At 35.3% G+C, this 25,505-nt stretch overlaps 1 protein-coding gene across 4 annotated transcripts in view; it reads right to left on the minus strand.

Moving 5' to 3' along the window:
- The window catches only part of Adgrl2 (adhesion G protein-coupled receptor L2), a 620,387-nt gene extending 595,896 nt beyond the window's left edge, over nucleotides 1-24,491 (minus strand). For 3 of the 4 annotated variants that reach the window (XM_074079630.1, XM_074079629.1, XM_074079627.1), the window contains exon 1: nucleotides 24,148-24,491. The gene's annotated coding sequence lies outside the window, so the exon portion shown is untranslated. Of the gene's footprint in view, nucleotides 1-3,495; nucleotides 3,653-24,147 lie in introns of all 4 variants that reach the window. The other variant, XM_074079628.1, reaches the window with a different exon arrangement.
- Nucleotides 24,492-25,505: the final 1,014 nt, after the last annotated feature.

Genomic DNA, 25,505 nt, shown 5'->3' on the forward strand with positions numbered 1-25,505 from the left:
CTAATGGATAAGTAGAGCTATTGAAATAATTTTGTAGGTTGGTTACTTTGCCATACCCACTTTATATTATTTCAATAAAATGTACTTGTAACTGAAAAAAGGAAAATTGCTTAGTACCTACTACCACCAAGTCATATCTGTTGTATCTTCACAATGGATCACTTTAATGATATATTGCTATAATTGTACAGGCTCACTGTGTGTGAGGTACTGAACAGGCTCTTAACATTCACAATATCATCCACTGACAAGATGTGGCAGGAGTAGTTAATATCATTTCCATTACTGGCCAAAATGGAAGCTAGGAGAGTTTAAGCATCTTGCCTGAGGTCACACATTAGCAAAGGGTAGAGCACAGATTTGATGTCAAATGTGCCTAAAGTGAGTTCAGACACTTTGTTAAACCCATTCCCCCTATTTTCTGTCTTTCACTGCCCTATTGAGTTGGCTGGGTTTCATCTGCACTCACCAGCTTGAGCCTGTACAAAGGACTTGACTGATGCCATCTGTACTGTTCCAGTGTTCTTTCTCTTACAGTTCTGAATGGGATGCTCTTTCCTGAGATCCTCCTATGCCTGCTATCCTTGTCATTGAGATATCAATGGAAAGCCATTTCCTCAACGAGGCCTTCCTGATCACTTGAAGTAGCGCTCTGTCCTGATTATTCTCTACCTGGTCATATTTCCCTTTAAAACTGTCTTCCAAGCACTCATCATTCAATAGTAATAATTTTATTTGTTTGCTTGTTTATTGCATATCTTTCCTCACTCGAATGTTATTATAGCATAATATCCTTCACTGTCTTGTAATAATATCACAGTAAATATTTATTGCATGGATAATGGGGTAGCAGATGAATGAATGCTGGAAGCCCATGTCATTAACAAGTCACATTGACTCCATGTGACTGGTTAACTTCACATCATGGAGATTCTTGGAAGCCAGTGGGTTAAGACCAGCAACTAGCCATCCTCTTCATGTGAGTAACAAGGGATTAAATAAAGATCTTATTTATTGACTTGGAGCAATCCAGTAACTTGCTCAGTTACACAGTTAATAAATGGTGAAACAAAGACAAAGACACAGGCTGATTCCAAAACTGTGTATCTAATCACTCTGCTCTAATTTTGAGATGCATATAGATGCTATTGGAGTTGTAAATATTCAGAAACTCCTACCTAAACTTAGATTACTTTCAGGTAGGTTTCAGAGTTTAAAATATCCCAAAGGGATGGGTGGAAACAGAGCACTATGTTGTCTGTCACTTTCCTTTAGATTTGGAGGTGAATTTTTGTTCTTTGTCTTGGAGAACTTTCATCTCTGAAATGGTAAAAAGGTTAGAGAGGTGCCCAGGGTGAAAGAAGGTAAAGGTTGGGTGGAGTCCCCAGGTTTGACACTACCTTAGTCTTGAAGAATGAACCAAAAAAATATGTCTCTGGCATTTGTACACCTTTTAAGTCCACTTACTCTAAGTAAGAGAGCAGATTCAGGGTGTTTTCAAATTTCATATGAAATCCTACCTCCCTCCCTTTTTAAAAAACCAACTCTCCTGCTTTGATGTATTACTAGAGAAAATAAGGTGAAAGGCGCGTATGTTATGGGTATTTGGTTCAATTTCATATAAAAGTATTATCGTTATACGTTTAAATATATGTTTGCTCAGAGGAGTTCAGCATTTGGGGTGTATTTCAAGCTCATATAAGTTTCAAAGGCCATGTAATCATCCAGGTAATGGCAAACTAGAGCATTTACTTAGAATTAAATTGTGTTTCCATGAAGAGGTCTGAACTTAGTGTTTCTAAAATCTCTTGAAACATGGATATCACTAAGTCAGATGAATATAAACTAACTTGTCCCTATAAGGTGTTTACCCAATTTGATCGGTTTATGAAAGACTTCATGAAAATTCTACAAATTTTTCTGTGGTTTATTCAATTTCTGCAAGATATTATAAAAATTACTATTTATAATTATTATAATATTAATGCTTCTTTTACTGATAATAAAAAAGTAGATCTCAGAATTAAGTATAGTAATTGTGTTGTTTATCAGGGAAAAAATGAGATTATGAAAGTACATATTTTAGAACCTGAATGCATATATTCAGTTTAGTTCCCTTGATAGTTTGCAATACAAAGCCTGCATTGTGACTTTGTATTTTAATAAAAAGCATGGAGTTGGACTATAATATTTTTCCTCTTGGAAAGCCACTTTCATGAACATCTATAGCAGTAAGCACCCTTGTGAATTGTAGAATGTTTTTCACATCAAAATGTTAAGTACAACTTGAGCCCATAGAAAGAGTCCATCTTAGTATGTGTGTGTAGGGGTTGTAATATAGATTTAACTCACACCCAAATCAATAGATACAACTTAACTGACTTGAGTGACTGAACTTTTTTGTGCTTGCTAAAATTAAATATCATTGTTTAACTTTTATTCAAATCTAATGTCTACTCAATTGGTGAATTTACTCTGATTAAAATGCTCTCACATAATCTTCAGGGAAGTGATATTAGGTTTTATATCATAATGCATACTAAGCACTCAAAGTTTTAACATTTTTTATGTTTAGTAAATGTCAATAAATCTATGGTATGTAAAAGGGCACTGCTAACATGACAGCTATTTGATTTCTATACTTTGTCAAATATATGTACCTCTTAATTCAATAATCCGTAAAGGCAATGCACATTGTGGTTTCCCATTCATGATACCTGACCTTTCCTTAATGTCAAACATCATTTTTAACTAACAAGGGAATAAAGTATATTATTTATGTAGAGCTAATAATTATTTGGGGAAAATAAATATAGAAGCAGTAATCATGAAAAAGATGAGCACCTATTAATAGTTTTATTATGACTGTGACTTAATATAATATTGTCTGTATTTTTACTACCTGATACTATAGTCTCAAAATATAAACACAAAATAGCCTACCACGAAAGACTCTAAATTTTCTAATCATTATTTCAGAGTTTAAGTAGTAACATGAATAATTTCCAAAGCCATCTATTTTACTTGCAAATGTGAAAATTTTGTCTAAGTTGCCTAGCATCTTGAGTATTTACATGTGTTTCTTATTCAAGGCAGCTCTGTGTTCTCCGATTTTTTAAAAAAGCAGCTAAATAGAGTCTGAGTATAAGGAAGCAAAGGGATCTAAAAATGAAAAACAGTCCCCTTTTGACCAGCTGGATACTCTGGTTTGATGTAGATGCAAAGTAAAATATCATCAAATATTTATCGAGAGTGTACAATATACCAGGCACGGTGGCAGTCACTATGGGGCATGCAAATATGTTTAAAAAATGGTTCTAGTGCTCAAGAAGTTTATGCTTCAGTCATGTACACACTTATCAGCCAAATCAATCTTTTTAAACTTTTAAATGGTAACAGTGACACTTATTAATCTGTGTTCTGAATTCCTCAAAAACGTCCTTTGAGTTTATATGTTTTCTCAAATGCACATAGCAGCTGTCAATAAATGCAAACCTTAAACACTTTCTTGCACTTCCACAAGGTGCAGATGTCAGCCTCCAAAGGTGTGAAACAGTTCTTTCCAGGACATGATCAGAATACATTTGTTGTTGACTGATGCATCTGTTGGCAGCTGGTGGTAACGGTGATTAGGTATGCCATGTGTTAACAGCTTTGTGTTCATGGACGAAAATGAAATAGAATAAAAGAAATGATCCATTAATTTGACTGAGTTTTAAAGATATTCCCTTTTAAAATAATAATTCCTGACCTATGGACATCCAAATTCTCCAGATAACTTACCCCTGAAGTGCACTTTGATTCTGATCACATAAGATTTGTTAGTTGTTTTTACATTGCAGTTATTGGTAAATAACATTCTCTGTATTTTCCCCAGCAGCAGAATATTCCCCAAGGAAGCATGTATATGTGTTAATATAAAAATATGTGACCTCCCTTTTCTTTAATCGGATATGACCTGTGGATGTCAAGGGCCTGGCAGTTTATCACATGTGCTTCATTCAGTGACATGTGACCATTTTAGAAATCTGAATTAATCCCCATTGGGTCAGTACTGAGATTAACTTCTGACCCCATTTTTCTGTGAAGCATCAATGTATTTCAGATATTTTTGGCCATTCTCATCATGGTGATGAGACATTAAGCATGGTCAGGAAGAACTCATATCTTAATTGACTTTAATCTCATGGTGTTCCAGCTGACTGGCATATGGCATATGCCAGCTCGAGATGAAAATGCCTCGTGGATGACAAAAAAATACTGTTACTTTATTTAAGAGCAATCAAATAACAGTTTTATTTCTATTTCACCTAAACTCAAATTAAAAGTAATCATCAGAGATGTGCAAAACAAAAGAAGGAAATCTACACAAGCAGAGTTGTCAAATAACAATTAGCCTATAAAAAAACATAGTCACAATTTCTAGAGCAATATACTAATGTACTGGTCACTACAATATTTCAGGTAAGAACAGAACACAAATAATTTTATGATGCAAGCCAGTGATTTTTTTTTTCTGATTTTCTTAACCTTTGAAAATAATTGCTGCTTAAACCTTACATGTGTATCATCTCAAAATTTCAGAAATGAAAATTAAATTGGCACCTAAAAAACAGTTGGTGGTTCAGGTAGTTTTGATTAAATCTAATTATTTAAAAAATTGCACTTTATATTTAGAGCTTTCACTTCTAAAACATGGGGCTGATCAAACAGACATACGAACTCAAAAGGTCTTTAGTAACAAAATCTCCATCTACCTTTTGGAGAAATATTTTGCACTAGATGTGATGTTGCAGAGTCCCCAAATAAGGCACCCTGGAAACTTGTTAGGGAGCAATTTTACAGCTTTGTGGCAGAGATTATTAATTGTCCACCTAATACATACTGTATTTTCCTCCTTTCCTAAATATCAGATTCCCTAAATTATTTGAAACAAAATTACCTGTCCACAAAACTATCTCCTAACTTCCTTTCAAAATGGAGGTGGATAATGAGACATAAATCTGAGTCTTTAGAGATAAGGGGTTGGGGAGTACTCTGAGAATAATTCAGTAGGATGACTCTGCAAGCCCTTTTCCCTTGCCCTTTCTTCTATTTGACAAAACAAACATAATGCCTAGAGCTTTGTGCTATCCTGCAAACAAGGCAATCTTAAAGAATGGAAGCCATTCATGGCCATGGTGGCAGAGCAAGACAGCAGAGACACAGATGCTTTAATTATGGAACCACTATACCAGTTCTGAACAGACCACCTCCAGACTTCTAGTGCATGCAAGAAAAATATAAGAACTGATTAAACTACTGTTAAGTGTATTTTACACAAAAGCAGGTAGACCCAATACTAAACAAGTGGATAGACCCTCTCTAGATCATATGAAATATCTTTTACTAACAAATAACAAAGGAAATGAAAAGCCCAGGTAAAGGGTAGCCTAAAAAATAGATAAGTCCAGGTAAAGGATAGCCTAAAAAATAGATAAGTACTTCTGTGCCCTTTGATGTTTTGAGTCAATGCAGTGTCAAATAGTAATTTCTGTGTGTGGGTGTGTAGAGTGGCTGAAGATAGCTTATGGTTGTGTTAGGTGAATAAAGATACTGAAATTGAGGTGATCCTTACTAGAGGGTAGTTAGCAATGTTGTTCTGTCCATCGTTTTCTTATCCCAGTGGAGAGACTTACTGTTTATCTTGGCTAACTATCTTTTTACGGTATGACTAACTAGTACAGTTTAGTTTTGATATTATGAATTCATTTTCTAATGAGTTTTCCAGAATATTATAAAAACATATATTACACAGAAACTATTTTTCAAGCGACTAGATCTCATGAGGGGTAAGGTAAAAGGAGGCAAAAAGGAAAACTCGTTATATAACAAAACTTGAGGTTTTTTTTATGCTTTACTGATTGAATTTTTCTGATGTCAATGAAGTTCTCAAAATTTGACTTCTTTAAAACTGGTCCTTCCAGTGAAAATTGTAAAAACTAATTGCAGCTATGGTTTGGATCTGACTTGTCATTCAAAGGCTCATGTGCTGGGGCTTGGTTCCCAATGAAATGTTGTTGAGAGGTAGATGAACTTGTAAGTGGTGGGACCCATTGGGACACCAGTAATGATGCCATGGAGGTGCTACCCTTGGAACAGCTTACTTAATGCTCCTCTCTTGGGAGGGGTTAGGTCAATAGATACTGAGTTAGAAGTCAAGTTGTTATGCAGTCACCTCAAATATGTTTGGCTTTTCTGGAGGTGCTGTTCCTGCTTCCACTATGTGATGCCATCTGCCATGTTTTGATGCACAGGAAGCGCTCCCAAGATGTGGCTGTCTGAGTGTGGACTTCGATAGCTCCAAAACTGTGAACCAAAATCAGCCTTTTTTTTCCATATTAACTACCCAATCTCACGTATTTTATTTTAGCAACAAAAAATGGGGTGAGAAAATCACTGTCTGGATTAAGACCATGGCCACTTGACAGTAAACCTTTGAGTGGGAAGTTGGTAGGGATTCCTGCCCTTTGAAGCTTACTGTAAAGAAAGGGTGGTATTCAGTCTTTTCTGAAAAGAAAACGGTTTAAAGTTTGTGGTATCCTCTAAGTGCTCCTTATTGCACTTTGAATGAACGGTATCAGTGTTGTTCTTTGGGATACCACTTTCCAAAAGCCTTTTTTTTTGTTCCCTGATTCTGTAAGTTGTTTCAAAGAAGTGATTTTGCTCATCACAGGGCAGGCTCAGCTTGGGGCTGTCAACTACTTCCTTGGTTTATTCAAATCTAACACTGAGCAAGATAACAGCTGAAGAAGCAACTAATGGACCCTGGCCATACTACTGAGGTCATGTATCAGGACGACCCAGACATTTTTAACAGTCTTTTGTATTGATTCGCAACTCTTTCACAGTTTAAAATATGGCTAAGTTGTATACAAGAGCAAAGTCATAGAACAATGATGGCGTAACGTACAGAGGGCATGACATTTGATTATATCTAAGCTTCTTCAAATGCCAAGAGGAATCTGGAGAAAGATATTTGATATTGACTTTTAAAAGGTCCACATAGATAAAATTAATAAATCTTATTAAAGTTTATTTTAGGGATATTGATTTTAAAGTTGAAATGCACCCACAAAGAAAGTTCCACCATAAAGGCTAATGTGTAAATTCCTTTAAAACCCGTAGTTACTGTAATTATATGGAGCATTTTACAAGCAACTAGGGACTGCTTTGGATAGATGACTGAAATTTAATCAGTTTCTGGCATAGGCTGCCTTTCTTTCCCACCTCGAGTTTCCAAAGCAGACCTGTTCAGAGAGTGAACCTTTGTTATCACATTTGATCTGTCTTTGAGCACTTTCCAAAGGAAAGGTTTCCGCAGATCTTCTGGAAGATAAAGGAATGGGATGATTTTTCTCAATAGCACATGTCCTTCCTCCCGTCCCATTCCATTCTCAGCAAACTTAAGGTTGTTCTAGAGTCTGGATTTTATAATCCCATGAAGCATTATGTATGAAATGCATAAAACATGTAGTCACTGAAGACTAACAGATAAAGAAGTAGGCATATCCCTTGTACTCTTAGGACTGAAGTGTTTGCCCTTTAAAAAACAACTCATTTCATTTCTAAGCATTTTGGGTTTTATTTGTATTAAATGGCTTAGGCCTGCCAGTCTGCTAAAGGGAAATCTGAGTGTGATGTCATTTTTAAAGCAAGGAGAAAGTGGGAAAATAATCACAACTGATAAATGTGGAAATTAAGCTATCTCAAGAGTTTATGTTTTACAAGTTCAAAATCGATCAGTTTATCTCTCAGCTGATTTAACACATATTTGATTATTTCTGATGGTTCACGATGCAATCGTATGAAAGTCTAAATAGAATTCTTGGGCTTACCTTTATTAAAGCCTTAAGAACTGAAGATATAACTGTCTGGATTGATTACAATATTTTTGTTGTGGAGAAAAATAAGAGCCCCGAGTCATTGCTTGTCATTCACATCTTCGTTACGGTGCATAATGTATTTCTGTCCCTAGAGCAAATTAAATTTTCTTCCTTTTGTATTGTAGTTCACTTAAACTTAGAGTCTTTGAACATAGCTGTATTGCAGTGCAACATCTGAGTCCTAGAGATCAATTGATGGTTGTTAAAGATCATGAAGAATGGCCCATTAAAACAGTTAGTATATGACAAATAACAGCGTTTGTGTTTAGTGTGGAAATTCATCAACTAGACAGAGCACTTATTCCTGAGACCCGAATGAAAGTCTACTTGAACCAACTTATTAATCAGTCAGTGCCCTAGTCTTAACAGACTGTCTTATTAAAGAGCTCTAGATATATTAAAATTGAACTTTAATGTGATAGGTACTATCCCTGAACCACAGTCACAAGGCACACGATTATTACTGTAGACTAAGGTCTATAGAAAAGAAAAATAAGCCTTTGTCTTTTCATTTTGAGGTCTGGAATACTTTTCCTCAAATCTATGCCTCTGATTAAGCACAGTATCTATCATAGCGTATCTGAGTTATGTAGCTAATTCTTTCTCCCACTCTCCATAAGGTGTAATTGCACACCAAGATATTATGACACACTTAAGTTTTCTACCTGCATATATCTATATACCTGGCACTAATGAATTTTCTTAATTTTTCAAGGCTTTTTTAAGAGGAAAAATGAAGCACTAACAAGGGGAAAAAAAGACTGCTCTGTCTGACAAGTGGTAGGAATTTCTCAGCAAGATCCTCTGGGCCTAGAAGAAATCATCAGGTTTCTCATCCCCAGTGGAGTCTGAACGAAGAGGCTCTTAAGAGCTGTGAGTCATGGAGCTGAGCAGGGATGACAACTGAATCGAATATCATCTCAAATGACAATGCCAATCGGTGGGTATTGATCGTCTGGAAGGACTAGGTTGAGAAGGATGCTTGGGGCTCAGATTAAGGAGAGTGAGAAAGCGAACCATAGTAAATTAGTCACTTTGCTTTGGGAGAGTTCAGAGTATCACTGGACACAACACAGAGTACTAACCATCATGGCTCAGAGTCCTATTGGAAAATACACCCCTGCCTTCTAACCTTTGCAGCCTACTTCTAGTGTGGAGCTGACCTCCACTCGTGTTAGAGGGAAAGTGTGCACATTTCAGAAAAAAGCCAATAGCTATTTGATACACTCAATAAAGGGAGTAGGCTCATGCCCAGCAGTAATCAGCAGTTAAATGGTTTACCAAATACCTGCAGTGACCTAAGTGAAGTTTTTGTTTTGTTTTGTTTTTTCTTTTCTTTTTTCTCCAACATTCCCAGTTTTCCGGAGCATATTTAAAAAAAAAAAATTCAAAGGTGTGATTGTGCACACTACAAAGTGAGACTCTGTCTCAAAAAACAAATGAACAAACAAACCAACCCCAAAACGTTTCTGGTAGCTTTGTTTCTGCCAGCAGAGTTACTGTGAGTGGGAACTTATCCCATTCTAAAGATAAAAACTATTTTGGAGAGTGTAGTTCTTAAAAGTAGTTCTTTTGTTAACTGAGTTGAAGTTGACCACCTTGTAAATTTGACATTGTGGCTGTGGAACTGCTCTTTTGAAGAACAAGCCTGATAATTCATGAAATAGTCACCCAAACTGTATGAAAATTGTCCAATGTCTTTATAGGCTTAAAAAAAAAAAAAGCCCAGTTCATCCAGCTTGTTAAAATTATTGTGGCCCAAATAAGGCTTTTCACTTTTTCCTTAAAGTTTCTGCAACATCTCCTCCTCTGAAGTAATTCATCTAGTTACTCTTATCAGAAAACACAGATCTCATATGGGGTCATATTTCCTTCTCTCCAACCATATCCAATCCATCATTACATTTTCTTGATACTGCCTCTAAAACATCTTTTGAAACTTTTTCATTCACTCTCCATGTCCTCCTCCACTTGAGGTCAAATGAATTTATTTCTTGTCTCTTCTATTGCAGTAGCCTCTTAAGGGGACCCCTCTTGGTTTCCAACACATTACCCTTACAGACACAGTGACCTTTGCAAAAATGAATTAATCTGCCTTACTCTGCTTAAATTCTTCAGTAGATTTTCCCAGCACTTAGAGGGAGGTCTTTATGTGGCTCCAAAGGACTACCAATCTGGCCCTCCTTTTCTTCTCCCACTTCATTCTTCGCAATGCTTTTGTCACCCTTTCCTCTTTCCATTCCTCAAGCTTACCAAGCATTTTCCAGTATTAGTGGCTTTGACCGTGTTTTTGCATATGCTACACTCTTTGTTTGGGATGACTCCTTTCCCCTAGTCAGATTTATTTATTTGGTTTAAATGGCACTTCTTCAGATAAGCCATTCAAGTAAACCAAAGCCATTTATATTTTCATTGTAACTTTTTCTTTACTTGTGCTTAATTGTTACCAAATGTTTATTTGTGTGATTATTTATTTAACATCTAATCTGTCCTCCTTGAATATAAAGTCCATTAACAACTGGTTAAAAAACTGGTTTATTTTTCATTTTCTCTGTTTATGTCATACATAAACACAGTACTTGCCACAGAGTGTCAATAACTATTTGTTGAACTGTATCCATAGTGATCATGTTAATTGTTTATTATATCTGCACTTGGTTTTCTTTTATTTAGGGTAACTGCTTTAGTTTCTTTTCTATTCCTTATAGGGCATGGTTTTTGTAAGTCTTTTTCAGCTTGGCCCCAGATTTTTTGACATACAGTATTTTTCAGTGTTCTGTAATTGTAAAGGATTAATTGCAGTATGCCAGATGTGATCTAATAATTAGGGAAAGTAATGGGACCATTCTTTCCACTGTCCTTTTTTTACAATGTCTATTAATTTAGCCTAAGGTGGTGGTATTCTTTATTAGCAGCCATATCTTACCTTGGGTGTATATTAACCTTATGATTAACTAAAATCCCATAGATCTTTTTTCCTCCCAAACTAAAGTTCCTTGATAGAAAAGCCTCATTTAAAGTTGTGCATTGCATGTTTTTAATTGATATAGAGTTACACCCTTGCCTTCTAGGTTATGCTTATTGTCATATGTGGCATCGATTATCTTTTTCAGGTTGTTTCATGTGTAACTTGTGTAAGCATATTTACTTCATTCATATTCAGTATAGCTAATGTGAGGGTAAAAGTCACAAATGTGTATTTCACTCCAAGTAAAAGATCCAGACTCTTTTATTCATATCATATATATACACAAAGTGCACATATAAAATGCATATGGATTTAAATAAGCTTAAGTGATTTTTTCTTATTTCATCTGCTTTTTAAATATGTTGGTAAAAGAGAGTAGTCTATTGAAATATGTAGTTAAAGCATTTCACTTTCTTAAATTTTCAAATAAATATGCCTTACTTATTTCTCAGTTATCATAAAATTAATCAAAAATAAAAGTTAACATGACTGAAGTCTTGTAATGATGTTTTATGAATTTCAGCTCTTTGTGATCATGTAAAGATGAAAAGAACATTTTTAAACAGTTCGTTCAGGAGGTCTAGAAGACAAAATAGTGCATGGATATTATGTTCCTCTACAATTATTGCCTTATTTTAAGAAATGAAATTAATGAATGCAATTAAAAACTCACAGTAACTTGACTTATGATTATTTTAGCCTTTATATAACCATTCACTAGAAATGTTCATAATCTCAGTTTCATTCAAAATTAGTTGAGTCCCGTCTCTATGATTGACTCTGGAAATGCTGTTCCCAAAGACGGGTTTGGCTCACTGGCCCATTGGTATCAGTATGGGAGAAAGAAGGGAGTTCTAGTTTGACAAGAAACTTGCCTGTTTCATAGCCTCTCTTATCTATGATATACCCTGCTGAAAAAGAATCTGGGTTTGTATTAATAGTGTTGGTGAGTCATGGTAGGATGTGGAGAAATAAGGAAGCATGATAGGTTTAGCAAACAAGTATAAATCTGAAATTCACTCTTAAATTTTTACAAACAAAAAAGCAAGCAATATCACAATATTGGTGTTTAATCAAATGAATATTAGAGGCAAGGGAAGGATGAAGGTAGAAGAAAGAAGGCAGAGAGGATTTCAGCAGTTTGTGGGACAATCCATTGAAGAGTGGTGAGTTGGCTCATAAAGCATGAATACTGCTGAGTATTATAATTGCAGTAAGAAGAAAACATATAAAAGTATTTCTTTTGCAAATTTTTCTAATATAAATCCAATTTTATAGTTATGCTACAGAAATATTATTGTATCTATTTCCGAAATTCTAAGAGAGCCTGAATTCATACTACCAGATCACCTCTGTCATCTTGATGACTTTGCAGCCACTCCTGTGTTAGCATCAGCCACCAAGCTATTGAGCTAACTTATGTGTCCTGGTCTAAGTTCTTTTTAAATATCTTTCTACTTATCTGTACACGAACCACGTGAGGTGGCTATCAGTAGTTTTTGTCCCCATTTTACAGATGAACATGAGGCTTTGATGATTAAATATCTTGCTTAAGATCTCACAGCTTCTAAATGGTGAACATGAAATGGAACACAAATGTTTCTGATTCAAAAGCTGTGTCCTTAATGCTTAAGCTCTGTTTAAAGTAAATTTTTTGGGCTTACCCAAATTAATTGCTTACTTTGCTTTTATTAATCACAGGCATGCCAGATTCAAAATGTATTCTCTTTATGGAATAACACAGGAAAATAATATTGCCATGTGCAGAATATTTTTGTTGAAAGTACAATTGATGTAAAAGGAATTTGTGACCTTTTATTGATCAGTAATAATCATCAAATCAACCTATTACTTGCTATTCAGTTGTAAGATGAATTTTTTGAATGTGATACTTTTATGGACCATATTCATAACCAAAAACATAGAAATCAAGAAAATATAATATATAGAAGCACCAGTGATTTCATTAAAGACACCTATGTTCATTAAATGTGGAGAGTGTTATTTCCTATTTTATTGCCAGTGTAATATTTTGTGTCTTAAGTATAAGCAGTAATCAGAGTTTGGAAAATTTAATGGTGTAAAAGTGAAAATATGCTTGATTTGGTTATATATGTATATATTTATAAGACTATCATGGAGTATCTTCATTAAAGTGTATACCTTATTCAAATTATATAGACACATATACACATATACATACATTCACAATCAAGCTATGTTCATAAATACATAATTATGTTTTAATGCATATCCAGGTAAATAAATGTAAACATGCAGGCAGACCCCTAATGATGCTCAGCTTTTTGATGGCAATGTCTCAAAATTTTTAAAGGCAGTTATGTTTTCAGGTCAGAAGCTACAATTTATGTATTGTGTAGTATTTTTAATGCTATTTAAGATACATTGATACACCCTGTACAGCATTGTTTCTATAAATAAACTTGACTTCATTCAACAACAAATCTTAAAAAACAATTATAGAGAACAAACATTACTAGATGTTAGAAATACAAAGTGTAATTCCCAGATTTATCTTCTAGTACGGGATGCAGAATAGAGCAGTCGTTAGGGCTCAGAGTGATACGGTGTGAGGTAGTATGGAAAAGTGCTTTCATAGTCAGATGAGGTCAGCAGAGCTTTCCTGAATAAGGGGATGAGTACCCTGGGGGTTCTGAGGGTGAGGAGGAGTTACTCACGGAAAATATGGGAGTGGAGTAGGGGTGGGAAGAGAGGTGTTAAAGGGACGAGGCACCGAGTGAAGAAATGCTCTGTCCATTTCAAAAGTCCCTGGTGCCACTGACATTTTGGAAAGAATAAATCTTTGCTGTGGGACTGTTTGGTGCATTTTAGAATGTTTTCAACACACGTAGCCTCTACCCAGTAGATACCAGCAGAACAGCATCCTCCATGTCCAACCCAAAATGTCTCTAAACATCACCCAATATCTTTTGTCAATTAAAGCCACCCCTAGTTGAGAGCCACTGCTGTAAGCAAAAAGAAACAGAGATATCATTAGAAAGTTATCATAATATGCTAACTCCACAGGACTAAAAGAAGAGGCAAATTATCTTTGCACTTTCTCAATATTGATCTTTAGATGCCGTAAATTGGGGTAGGGGAAAGACAGTTATGGGTTTTTTTTTAATGTTTCCTCCAACTGTCTGGGAGCTAGTGTTTATAATTCAGGGACTGCTTAACTGTGGTTATGAGTAAAGATCGATGCACACACACATATACTGCAGAGACATAAATCAGAATGTCTCTGATTTGGTCATGATATTTAATGATCATCTAGTTTTAATTCCTATTTCTTGTCAGAAAAAAATAATTCATAAACTTACCAGAATACAATATATGTCTCCTGGCAGAAATAAAAGTTGAATGAATCTTACAAATGCCATGATACTGCACGAATTCCAAGAGTCTCCTTAAAGGGGGGAACAGCTGCTTAGTGAAGTTTCATTATTTTCCACTTTAAAGAATGAATAAGCTACAAAAATGATAAAATATGATTGGCTTAAGATGTAATATATCCAACTTTAATCATTTTCTAAATCCAAAGATATTTTTAGATGAAAGCAAAGGAGGTCATTTCCAAATCGTTTTGTGAAACTTAAGCCTACCCGGAGGAAAGGTAATTTTGTTTGATCCTGAACATCAAGTGAATTTGTTCACCAAACCATTTGTTCCGAAAGGTAATTAAAATAATGTAAAATTGATCTGGCATATGTTTAACAAAATTAACTAATTATAATCTGTTTAAGCCATTTAACCTTTATAGTTCCTTTAAAAATGTTTGACTTTCTTTGTAAAAAATAAACAATCTACTTTAAAAAGGTGATGTCTCCTTGCCTGTCTACCTTTCTTTTCTTTTTTTATTTTGGTAGTTGATCCTATGCTAAGAGGCCAACAAATAGACAAGACGAATAATGGGGTGATGGGGGGAAGATGAGGAAACCAGACTCTGCATTTTGGTAATAACAGTATAGTAACTGTTATATTAGGTATTGATGTTAACAGATCAGTTCTTTTGCCAAATCTCCAAACAGGAATGAAAGATGTGCTAATTTTTCTCCTTTAGATATTCACATTGACTTATGGAAAAAATAAATATATACTGCAACTTAGATTTTGTTTATTTTCAACTGCTTTCCATTTGTTCAAGTCATTGTCAAAAACCTTAAAAAGCTCATCAAATCCAAAAAGCCCAATTGCCTGCCATGAGCTACGTTTATTTTAGATTTATTCATTCTAATCACAGGCAGAAATACTGAGTAGATGTCATGACACTGAAGGGTATACAGGAGTGTGTAAGTGTCCGTGAGAGGTATAAAAGAGAAATTTGCTGTGACAGCTCCATCCTTTAAAAAGAGTGGCAGAACTAGGAACTACCTCAGGGGGGAAAAGAGATAGAAGTAACCATAGGCCTTTAGGGAGTTGCTAATCTACATCTCTCTATTATTAATTCATCATAACTTACTACTTTATTTTGGAGATAAAATTGTCATTTATGTCATTCCTGAAACCAAATGACATTATAAAAGACACCCAGTGCTGAAACTATTAACTGAAGTATCTGTCACTGCTACATAGAGACAAACATGTTATTCATTGGGGAAAAAATGTGCAAATATGATTTTTGATTGTAGTCTTTGTGAGTCACCCATTATACTGAGGTTAATTTGTTGACTCATGATTTACACTTATCCAATGATATTGAATCACATGAACGAACCTCTACATCTAATCAGGTTTTTTAAAAAAAAAATCGAATTGTGACCTTTAATCTACCTTCTTCTTGATTATGAATGACAGTGACCTTTATCGAATTTAAAGCAGACACTCTGATGCAAAATTATGCAAACTACGCATGTAAATTCTGAATCAAACTAAAGATGTGCATAATATTCTGGTGAGAAATCATTTCAGAAACTGTTTATATTAAGGCCAAGTGAGGTATTCACAAGTAAGTGAATTAGTCACCATATGAATGGTTGGTCTAAAGATTTTCAAAGACCAAATGCTGTTTATATTTTCTAAGCTTCTATTTAGCAAACTGAAATGTCAATATACATATCAATTTTTATTATTCTACTCAGCATTTTATGGCATTCAGGAAATGATCACAATGTAATAAAGTCAGATAAAATTATTTTTCAGTGGAGTTGGCAAACTGTGCTTGAATATTCAATTCATTTTCATTTTGAGTCATTTTCTGCTGTATAGAAACCTGGTGAAATTCAGCCACAGCACATGTGGCCTGTTGACCTCCTGATACTGTTTTATCTAATTAAAGAGGAACCTCGTGCCCAATAACAGCTGGCAGTCAGCAGTATTTCCAGGATATATTTAGAAACTTCTATCTCAAGGAAAAAGTTAGGAGAATACAAGAAGCATGCCTTAAGAAATAGATGAGCTTGTTTTACCAACTCTGCATCTCTTGATTGTCTTTCTTTCTGTGGATTAATGTGAATGGTTATGAGCTGATATTTCTGAGGGCAAACCCAGCTCTGGGTGTAAGCTAAAATGTAGCCTAATCCTATAATCCACTCTTCCCTTTCTCAAACCATTACATCCTACATACAGCTGTTAACAAACGGACACTGTTGTTCCTCAAATTACACTTCTTTTTCTTTATGCACAAAAATATAAAAATATGTTTGCCATTCATGTTTAAAACACATGATTCACTTTTATTACATAGATGGACATGTATGTAGCTTTATGTATAGTAGAGATTATGTCACAGCAGGAAGCCACTGAAACCATTTCACTGTCAGAACCCCACCTAACAGTACCTGGCATAAGCCTTTGCTTTCATGATTAACAACAGGGGGTTGTCAGAGTGCTATATCTGAAATAAACAGATTTTTCCTGACAGATAATCAGCACTTTGCACTGCCTAATACATGTTTATCTTCCACTATCGACATAATTACACTGAAAGTGCACTTAATATAATCTTTCATAGGAAATTAAACAGGTTTTAATGCTATATTTATAATGGATTGGGAAGTGAGTTTGAGGGAGAGAAATATCAATACTAGATGTTTTGGGAGAACACATACATGAAGCAATGACGAGAGGATCAATGAACATCAGAAAAAAATCAATGGCAGTCTGTGTTTAAGGAATTCATTTACATAGTTTCCAAAGTAATCAGAAAAAATCTTACAAAATGGGAAATGCCCTCCTAATTTTCTCATGTCCTGATGCTTCTTCTTCTTCTTCTTCTTTTTTTTTTTTCTGACATGTGCTTTGTGCTCACTTACATATACACAGAGAAAGGTAAAAAGAAGAGTCCTTTTAGGATAAGTTTTGTTTTTGTCTAATTCATAGTCAACTCTTTCAAAAGTAGTTAGTGTAGCTATTTAGCTTGGGTCCTGAAAACTCATCATGGCTTGGACAGATTCCATGTACACAAGGAAATTCAGCAAATTTTGTACCCAGTGCCTGTCACCTGAGTGCCTAGTGGCAGGCACAGGCATGATACTTTAAGAGCTGTAGAAATTAATACATGCTGATCCATAGGCATTCAGACCTTAGGGATATTAAATCAGGATGAGAGAAGCAGAGTTAGATTTAAAAAAAAATGTAGTCAAAATTATAACTATGAGTCCCAGCATAAGAGGCATCTTTCTTTAAAGATGACTATGGTCTGCTTGACCTAAAAATTTTAACTCTTATTGTCCTTAAATTCTGTTAGTAACAGGTTAGAATCAATGTTTGTTATCCTGTAAGTTTGTTTTATAAGCTAAAAAAATAAAATGAAGCCATGAAATATTATTTCAATGAGTGGTTGGGAGTAATGTAAACTTAATTTTGGTTGGAAAACAAAATGAGGACTGGGATAATTATCAAATGTCTTCAATGAGCTCAGCATTGAGTTGGGCATATGTCAGATGTTTCAGGTTTTGCTATAAAGCAGAGAAGTTGGCATTTTTTATTTGCATTTTACAGATGAGGAAGCTGAGGCTCAAAGAGATTAAATAATATTCCTGATAGCTAGAATGTCAGCACAGGTCTGTTTCCTCTGCAAATTCAGTTCACATAATTTTAAGTCATTTTTTTTTTCCCAATCAAGGATGATGAACTTCAAACCATGCTCATATACTCCTTTCATTAAGTAGAAATAAGCATCCACAGCCACCTGTAGGTTGCTCTGTTCCTCTTGGAATCAATAAAATCGCAGTAACCAATGGCTTTTCATATGCTAATCAAAGGGATTTCACAAATAGTTTTTAACATCTTCATGGTGAAAGGACAAAAATTAAAGAAGACTTGAGTTTGGAGTACCCCAGTGGGTAGGGAAGACCTATTGTTTAGTGCCTTTACCTATATTTTGAGGAACTGCAGCTTTTGGTTTCCCCTGGGTCCTGGCACCCAGAAGGGGATAGGAAGTCATGCTGTTACCCTGGTTGGTGATCTCCAGCTGCTGGTGCCAGTGATGCTTTCTGAAGTGTCTGATTCCAGGCCTTTTTCCAGGAGCTGACAATCATTCACCTTTCAAGCTGCCCTGAAACCCACTGGCTCCCATCTTCATCTCCATTTGTACAGGTGATAATGATATCTGCCTGGTCAGGCTGAATTTGCCAAATTCCTTTCAGAACCTGATTCATGCCTGTGAATTCCCTTTCGGTGGGGCTTCTTATGGGACTGATTATTCCATATTTTGCCCGAAAAGCCACCTTCTATCCTCTTTGCTTTCATTCTTACTTGGGAGCCTATCTCCTCTGAGTGTGTTTACTCCCAGGGACACAAAGCATCAGGACAAAGAATAATTTCTCTTTAAGATTAATTACTATTTCTTTTCCATTTAAAGTTTATGAAGATTTAATGAAAGAAGTTAAAAAACCTGTAAACTGAGGTTAATAAGAAATACCAAGGTCTGAATTCTTTAAAATCTTCTAGCCCTTTCTATACTCATTTCGCAAGGTACCTGTCTTCCCTATCCCTCCACTGTCTTATGTGTTTCTATATTTTTCTGTCTTTTTCATTTTCCTCTTCTGTCCTTCTCATCTGACTCTCAGCAGCTTCCTGTCCCTTTAATTTTCAAAATGAGAATTACAATATGTATAATTTTATCTATTGTAATAATGTCTTTTCCTTTTTCAGTTTTTTAAATGGAGCATGTGTAAACTTCATATTCTGTCAGAGAATTGACCCAGTGTTGGAATATATATAGGTCTTAAGTAACATTTTGAGCAGAAAAGTATTCCTCTCATTGCCCTGGAAAAACAAAGCAAGGATGATTTTTATTTTTACTTTTTTCTATCCTCAAGTAGTTTATAAGCTACCTGGGAATCAAGCATATCACCATAAAACAACTGAGGAAATATGAGAAGATAACACAATTAGAGGCTGACTTGTGTAGTATAAACTGCAGTCATTGTGAATGAACAGGAAAGAAGTCTCCTTTGTGGAAGGGATACATGATTACATGATCAGTTTTTCTGGGAGAGGATTGATAGGATATAAATATAAATAACAATGCAACTACCACCACAACAACAACTGCCAAAGAGACTTCTGAATACTGCTTTAAATTTTGGCTTTTCTTTCCAAACTGTAGATCTTATTAGTTAATGAAGTTTTATTTTTCAGCTCTGATGTATTGACAACTGTCACTCTCAACTGATCCCTAATACAATTGAGAATTAAGTTGTATGAATATTTTTACAGACTTCCCTCAGTGAGGAAACCCTCTTGATTTTATTTTCAATTTCAAGAAACTGACATCTTTTTAGGTGGAGAATTCAGTTATGGGCTGATGAATTTCGCAAAGTTGGGCACATTCTTCAAATGACTTTTGGCCAGTTTTAACTCCTTTGAATGTTTGTTTTATTACATAGCTTTAAACAACCATCCTTCATCTCCTCATCATTTTTCATCTTTTAAGGTAGAAATATCAACCAAATAATGGAGAAATCAAATCTGAAAGGAATGTCACATAAGCTAAGGAACTCACTCAGCAAAAGACGTTGGCAGGGTTGGCTCCGATTTAAATTAATTCCCAACCTTTCCTAGACCAATGGTCAGCATCTAACTTAGCTAATCCAGCAAAACTGATGTGTTAAAATAGCTAAAAGATAGGTTCTCGGGTTTCTGCCTGCCAGCAGATAGAGGTTTGGGATATATAGGGCAGTCCATCTGCCTGATACTTCAAATAAGATCTAAAGAGAATGCTGGTATCACAGAATGGCATCAAAATTGTTTTTCATTTGTTACTCCAGAAATGTATGGCTTGCTCAATTGCTACTGACCCATGGTCCCCGTATGTCTGCCACTTGGTTATGTGCTGATGCTGTTCAGATTTTTGTTTACTTTGGATATCTGATATCCACAGGTCAAAGGAACACAGTCTTTGAGTTAGATTCCTATGGGTTACACACACTGGGAGGAAAAACAGTGGGAGGTGGTTTCAGCTACCCCAAACAGACAGACAGAAGGCAGGCCACACATGTTTCTCTATATGATTAGTTCTTACTCATTGCTCCTTAGGGAGATAACACCTACCGATGGACACAAGGACATATAACTATGTTGAATGGTTCACAGTCAGACCTTTTAATGACTCATTGTCACTTCATTTGTGTTTCTTTTTCTATCTTTCTAATATGCTGGTGTGTTTCTTCTGTAGAAATTTTCATACAGATGTGCCCATGACAGAGAAAGGCAAGAAACAGGGACAGCTTTTACCACCCAGGTAAAAAATTTTGAAGGAAAGTATGACAAGACAGTAGAATATGTATATATTTTTCTGATGTGAGCAGTTGTTTACATCAAAAATTTAATTCTTATCAAAACTTAGATGGAGTTACTAGGAAATGTAGTTAGATAAAGCCCGGGGTTAATTTCCATCATTACCAAGTGCTTTATACCACTGACAAACTCCAAACATATAAAGAGATGTCAATCTTATTCTTTAGACAGGAGGAAAAAAAAGGGTAGGGGGTGGTGGCGCTTCAAAACTGTCAGTAGACAAGTCAGTCAATTACAGATCTGAATTAGTTCTTAACTCCTTGAGGTAAAACATAAATGCTCTGCCAGGGTAACCATTCCTGGCTGCCTAAGTGAAACAACTTTAAAAAACTGTGTCATAAAGGTAGTACAGATTGAGGTAAAGAGCTATGAAAAGGGTTGAAAAATGAAAACCAGATATTGAAATCAGGATAATCAATGGGTAAATGAAATACATTTGCTATTGGGATTGGAAAGGAAACATCCTTCTTATATTTAGTCATTTGAGCTAATTAGCCAGGAAGGAATTATTGTGTGATGTTTCAAAGGCAGTAACAGAATAAATAAGTTCAAATCCCAGTTCTAGCACAACACTGTGGCCTTGGCTAAGTTAATTAACTTCTCTGTACCTCAATGCCTTTATCTCTGAAATTCGGATGATGGAACCATTGACCTCATAGTGTTCTTGTGAAGATTTAAATTATTACAGATAAAGCAATAAGGATCTGATGAGTTTACAGTCAGTCTTAACCAAACCGTACACAACACTAGCTTCCAAGATTTAGAAAGTATAGATGGTGTGACTGAATTCTTCCTGAGAAATTTTGAATGTCTATAGATGATGTAGGTGCTGAATGTGGGCTGAAAAACAGCATCATTTTCCCACAAGCAGGGATGCAAGTTTCTGTGGCCCCACTGGACACTCCCGAAGTCACAGCCAACTTATTAACACCGTCCATAGCATCCTTTTAAGATGATAATTTATCTTTTTAACTGTACTCAGTAAAACCAGCAGAAAAGAGCCAGGTGGGAATAACAACCTGGTATTATATACAGCCACAAGGTTTACCAGTTCTATAGATTCTGCTGCAAGGCACACTAAAATAGAGTAAATGTAACTTATCTCCAACAGTTACTTGAATGAGTTACTAGAGGAAAGGCAAGTTTACAGATGAAGCAAAAGAAACCCAAGGGAGTCGAAGCCTGTGACCATTTTATTTAGGATGCATAGTAAAACCTAACTAAAGGCATGCAAGTTAGGTCTTTGGAGAGTTCTCTGAGGTTTGCAAACAAATGCGAGCATCTATAAAATATGTGCTTTTGAAATAACTCTGTGAAATGATGGGCTGAGATTCCAGGGGGAGTGCCTGTGTGCCTATCACAGCTTGGTAATTTGGCTGAAAAGAGAATGCCTACTTGTCTGCATTTTCTCTGTCCTCTAAAGACCTTCTTGGCCACTTTTTCTCTCTTTCCTCAGCTTGCCTGCTGACAGAGTATTACATGGCATTCCTTTGTTCTGAAAGGGCATGCTTTAGTTTCCCACCAGTCTCAAGTTCACCCAGCCAGGCAATCCCATACACCTTTCCATCTGGTAAGGTTTTCCTGTGTAGGTGCTCTCCTCCAACTAGCCTTGAATGTGAAAGAATCTCCTTGTACCATTAGTGAGGAATCCTTTTCTTTTCCCTGTAATGTTGAAGGTTGAATAGAATACTCCAGTGACAGGGTCTGTGGAGAAGACATTCATGGACAACTACATGATTCAAATAGATAAATTCAATTAGCCTTTCCTGGGGAGCCTCAGTTTACTTTACAACTCAGTATTTCAAAGACTTTTAAAGAAATTCTAATTACTGGGTAAGAAATAAGTCGAATTCCTCTTCTCTCACTGTGAAGGGCTTTTTACTACCCACTGCTATAAACCATATATCCTTTTTTTTTCTGTTGCTATCCTAGCAGAGTAGCCTGCATACCAATTGGATCACTAAAATGCCACGAAACAAAACATATTTCTCTGTTAAATTCTATGTACAGTAACCTAACAAATGCCAGAGACAGAGCGATTGCCCTCTGCACAGTGATACTTGTGTAGATGTCTTCTTTATGCTAACAATGACAGGGCTTCATGTCTTGCACTGTACTCAAAAATCAGAGTGCATTTTTTTTTTAATAGAAGACTGTATCAAAAGGAAAAAGAACTGCAGATTTTTGGCACAGAGATATTTTACGTGGATAATAAATTTTTTTCCTCGAACTCCACTAACTATAAGTATCTACCTGGATGATGAAATCTAAGATTTATGCCACCAGAACTGTTCAGTATACCAGAGGATAATTTTTTCTTCTTTTCAGGACTGTCAACTTTGTTTACTGTTTATGTTCAATTCTATCTTCTACAAGAGATTAAATAGTCTTGTCATAGCCACATGTCAAATTTATCTTAGAAAAAGAAGATGATAAATGCAAAATTATATTAATATAGAGTATTTTCAAAGACATATGACATTTATTGATATCTAAATTGTAAGTGGAATGTTCTAATTATATTTATACTAATCAAAAAGATTTTTGAGTCTATAATTTTATGACATTTTGGTATGTTTTAAAATTGAAATGACTAAGGAATGATTTAAATATTGTTACAAGTAACTTCAAGGAAACACATATTAAGTAATATAAGGAATTACTTTCATAAATCAGCACATATATTTTCAAATCTGTTAATCTCTTCCACACATTTTTTAACACAAACATAACCATTCGACTATTAAAATCACTCTGAAAGAATGATTTTTCAACAGTGTTCTACAAACATTGGGGTTTTTAAGCCTTTCCACATTAAACTTTTTTACAATACAATTTCAATTTTAAAACAATAAATAACAGCATGTGTAATGACAGTAACAGAATCCTAACTAATTATAATACTTCTACATAGACGAGTAACAATTTATGAATTATGAAGAATAAATCAACTTAACAGGCCTGTTAGCAATAAGGCCTTCAGCTGTTTGCATTGCAGCAGAATGAAGTAAAAGCTATCCTTTGCTTGCTGTTGTTAAAAACATTTCAACAGTTAGTTCTTTTTTACAGAAAATGCTGCAGGAAAATTCCAGGTTAAAACAAAACAAAACCAAAGCAACCTTATCAGGGTTGAATTTTACACTTGGCTGTTATTGGCCAGGATACACGACAAGTTAAGACATACAGAGAGGTTATTATTTTTTTAAGAGGGAAAACTTGATAGAGAATTGTATGTCTAGATTAGAGAGTAGACTCTCTATAATCTCTCTGGCATTGTAAAACTGACGCTGGCTGCATGGAAAATAAGCATTGCAATACCCGGCACTTAAACAATTGTACCTGTAACGTTAAGTAACAAAAGCATGAGACACCTGGAATCACAGCATTTGTGCCTAATGCCAGCAACAATATAAAGCATTCAAGTGACATTTGATAATGAGCAGACAGTGGAGGCATTACACACGTCTTTAGAAGAATCAGACTTCCTACCTTGAAAAGACAGATGGAGGTAAGTTCCTTTATAACAAAAAGTTGTAAGTAAAGCCAAGCAGCAGTTGCAGTCAATTGAGTCCTTTCAGTCACTGTATACATACAGCAGTTCTGCAATAAGGGGAAAAATATAATGGGAGGAGCGGCTGTGAACGAGTGACCTCCTCAAGCTGAGTCCTCTCTGTGAACCAAGCATTGAAAGCCACTGCTCCTGATTTGCATGGATTATCTCCACTTGAGCAGATACAGAGCAGATACATTTAAATTGAGCTGGCACAATGGTAAAAAGATGGAAGAGTGAATGAATGAGGGACAGCGCAAGAGAGGGAGAAAGAAAGAGAAACAGATCGGAGAGTGTGGATAAGCTGTTCCTTGCAGAATCGTGTCTCAGAAGAGCTACAGCTCCCTCTTCATGTCACAGTTGTAAGATAAGAAATGTTGTCATTAAGAACTGGTTAATCATAGGGAAAAATACACCCAGATTAGCCGATGCTGCACCCGATCCAATTTTTGTGAACATTTTGTGATTCTTCCTATTTTATCATAGGACTTTAAACAGTATATCAAAAATCTTTTATTATAGCTAAGTAAACAAATTTGGATAAAACTGAGTTTTGAATGAAATCAGTGCTTTGCCTTGAATGGCACTGATGCCTGGGAAAGAACACAGCTAATTTGTTAAGTGGAAATTTGCTTTGAGAGAAAACTGATCGCTATTAACTTTCAAAGAGTTATTGGGCATGTACCGTATTGTAAATAGAAAATAATACTTATTGATGATTAACTATCTGAAAAGACTTAAATATATTGCTAACAGTGAGTTTTTTTTTTTTAACCTCTTTAAGTTGGTATTTTTTCATATTGCTTTCTGCTGGCATTTTAGAATAACAGAAATCCTTTTTTTCATACATTACAGATACTTCCTTAAATATAGTGATTATTTACCTCTCCAGTTAGCATCTTAAGAGCTTTCTGGGTGGTTATATATTTATATTCTCATTTTAAAAATGAGAAAGAGGAGGGTGGGGGGATATGATTGCAACTTTTGCCAGCAGCCACTAGATAAATTCATAGAAGATCTTGAAGAAAAGAATGACCCTCTTTTAGTAAGTTCACATGAAGCCTGCCTTCTCTTTCTGTAGAGGTGCCTGCAGATGCCCAAACAGCTAGCAATTAGGTCAATTCAAAAGAAAAAAATCAGACAAACTAGTTGTTTGACTGAATTGATCATAGTCTTATAGAAGCCAGCATTGACTTGGTGTGAATCAAATGACATGGGTTGAAGATGCTTCAACAAATGGCATTAAAAGTTTTAGCATAAACTTATGAGTGTATGAGAGAGTAGAAAAGAATCCAGT

This window comes from Castor canadensis, chromosome 7 (assembly GCF_047511655.1).
Source record: "Castor canadensis chromosome 7, mCasCan1.hap1v2, whole genome shotgun sequence".
Classification (NCBI taxonomy): Eukaryota; Metazoa; Chordata; class Mammalia; order Rodentia; family Castoridae; genus Castor; species Castor canadensis.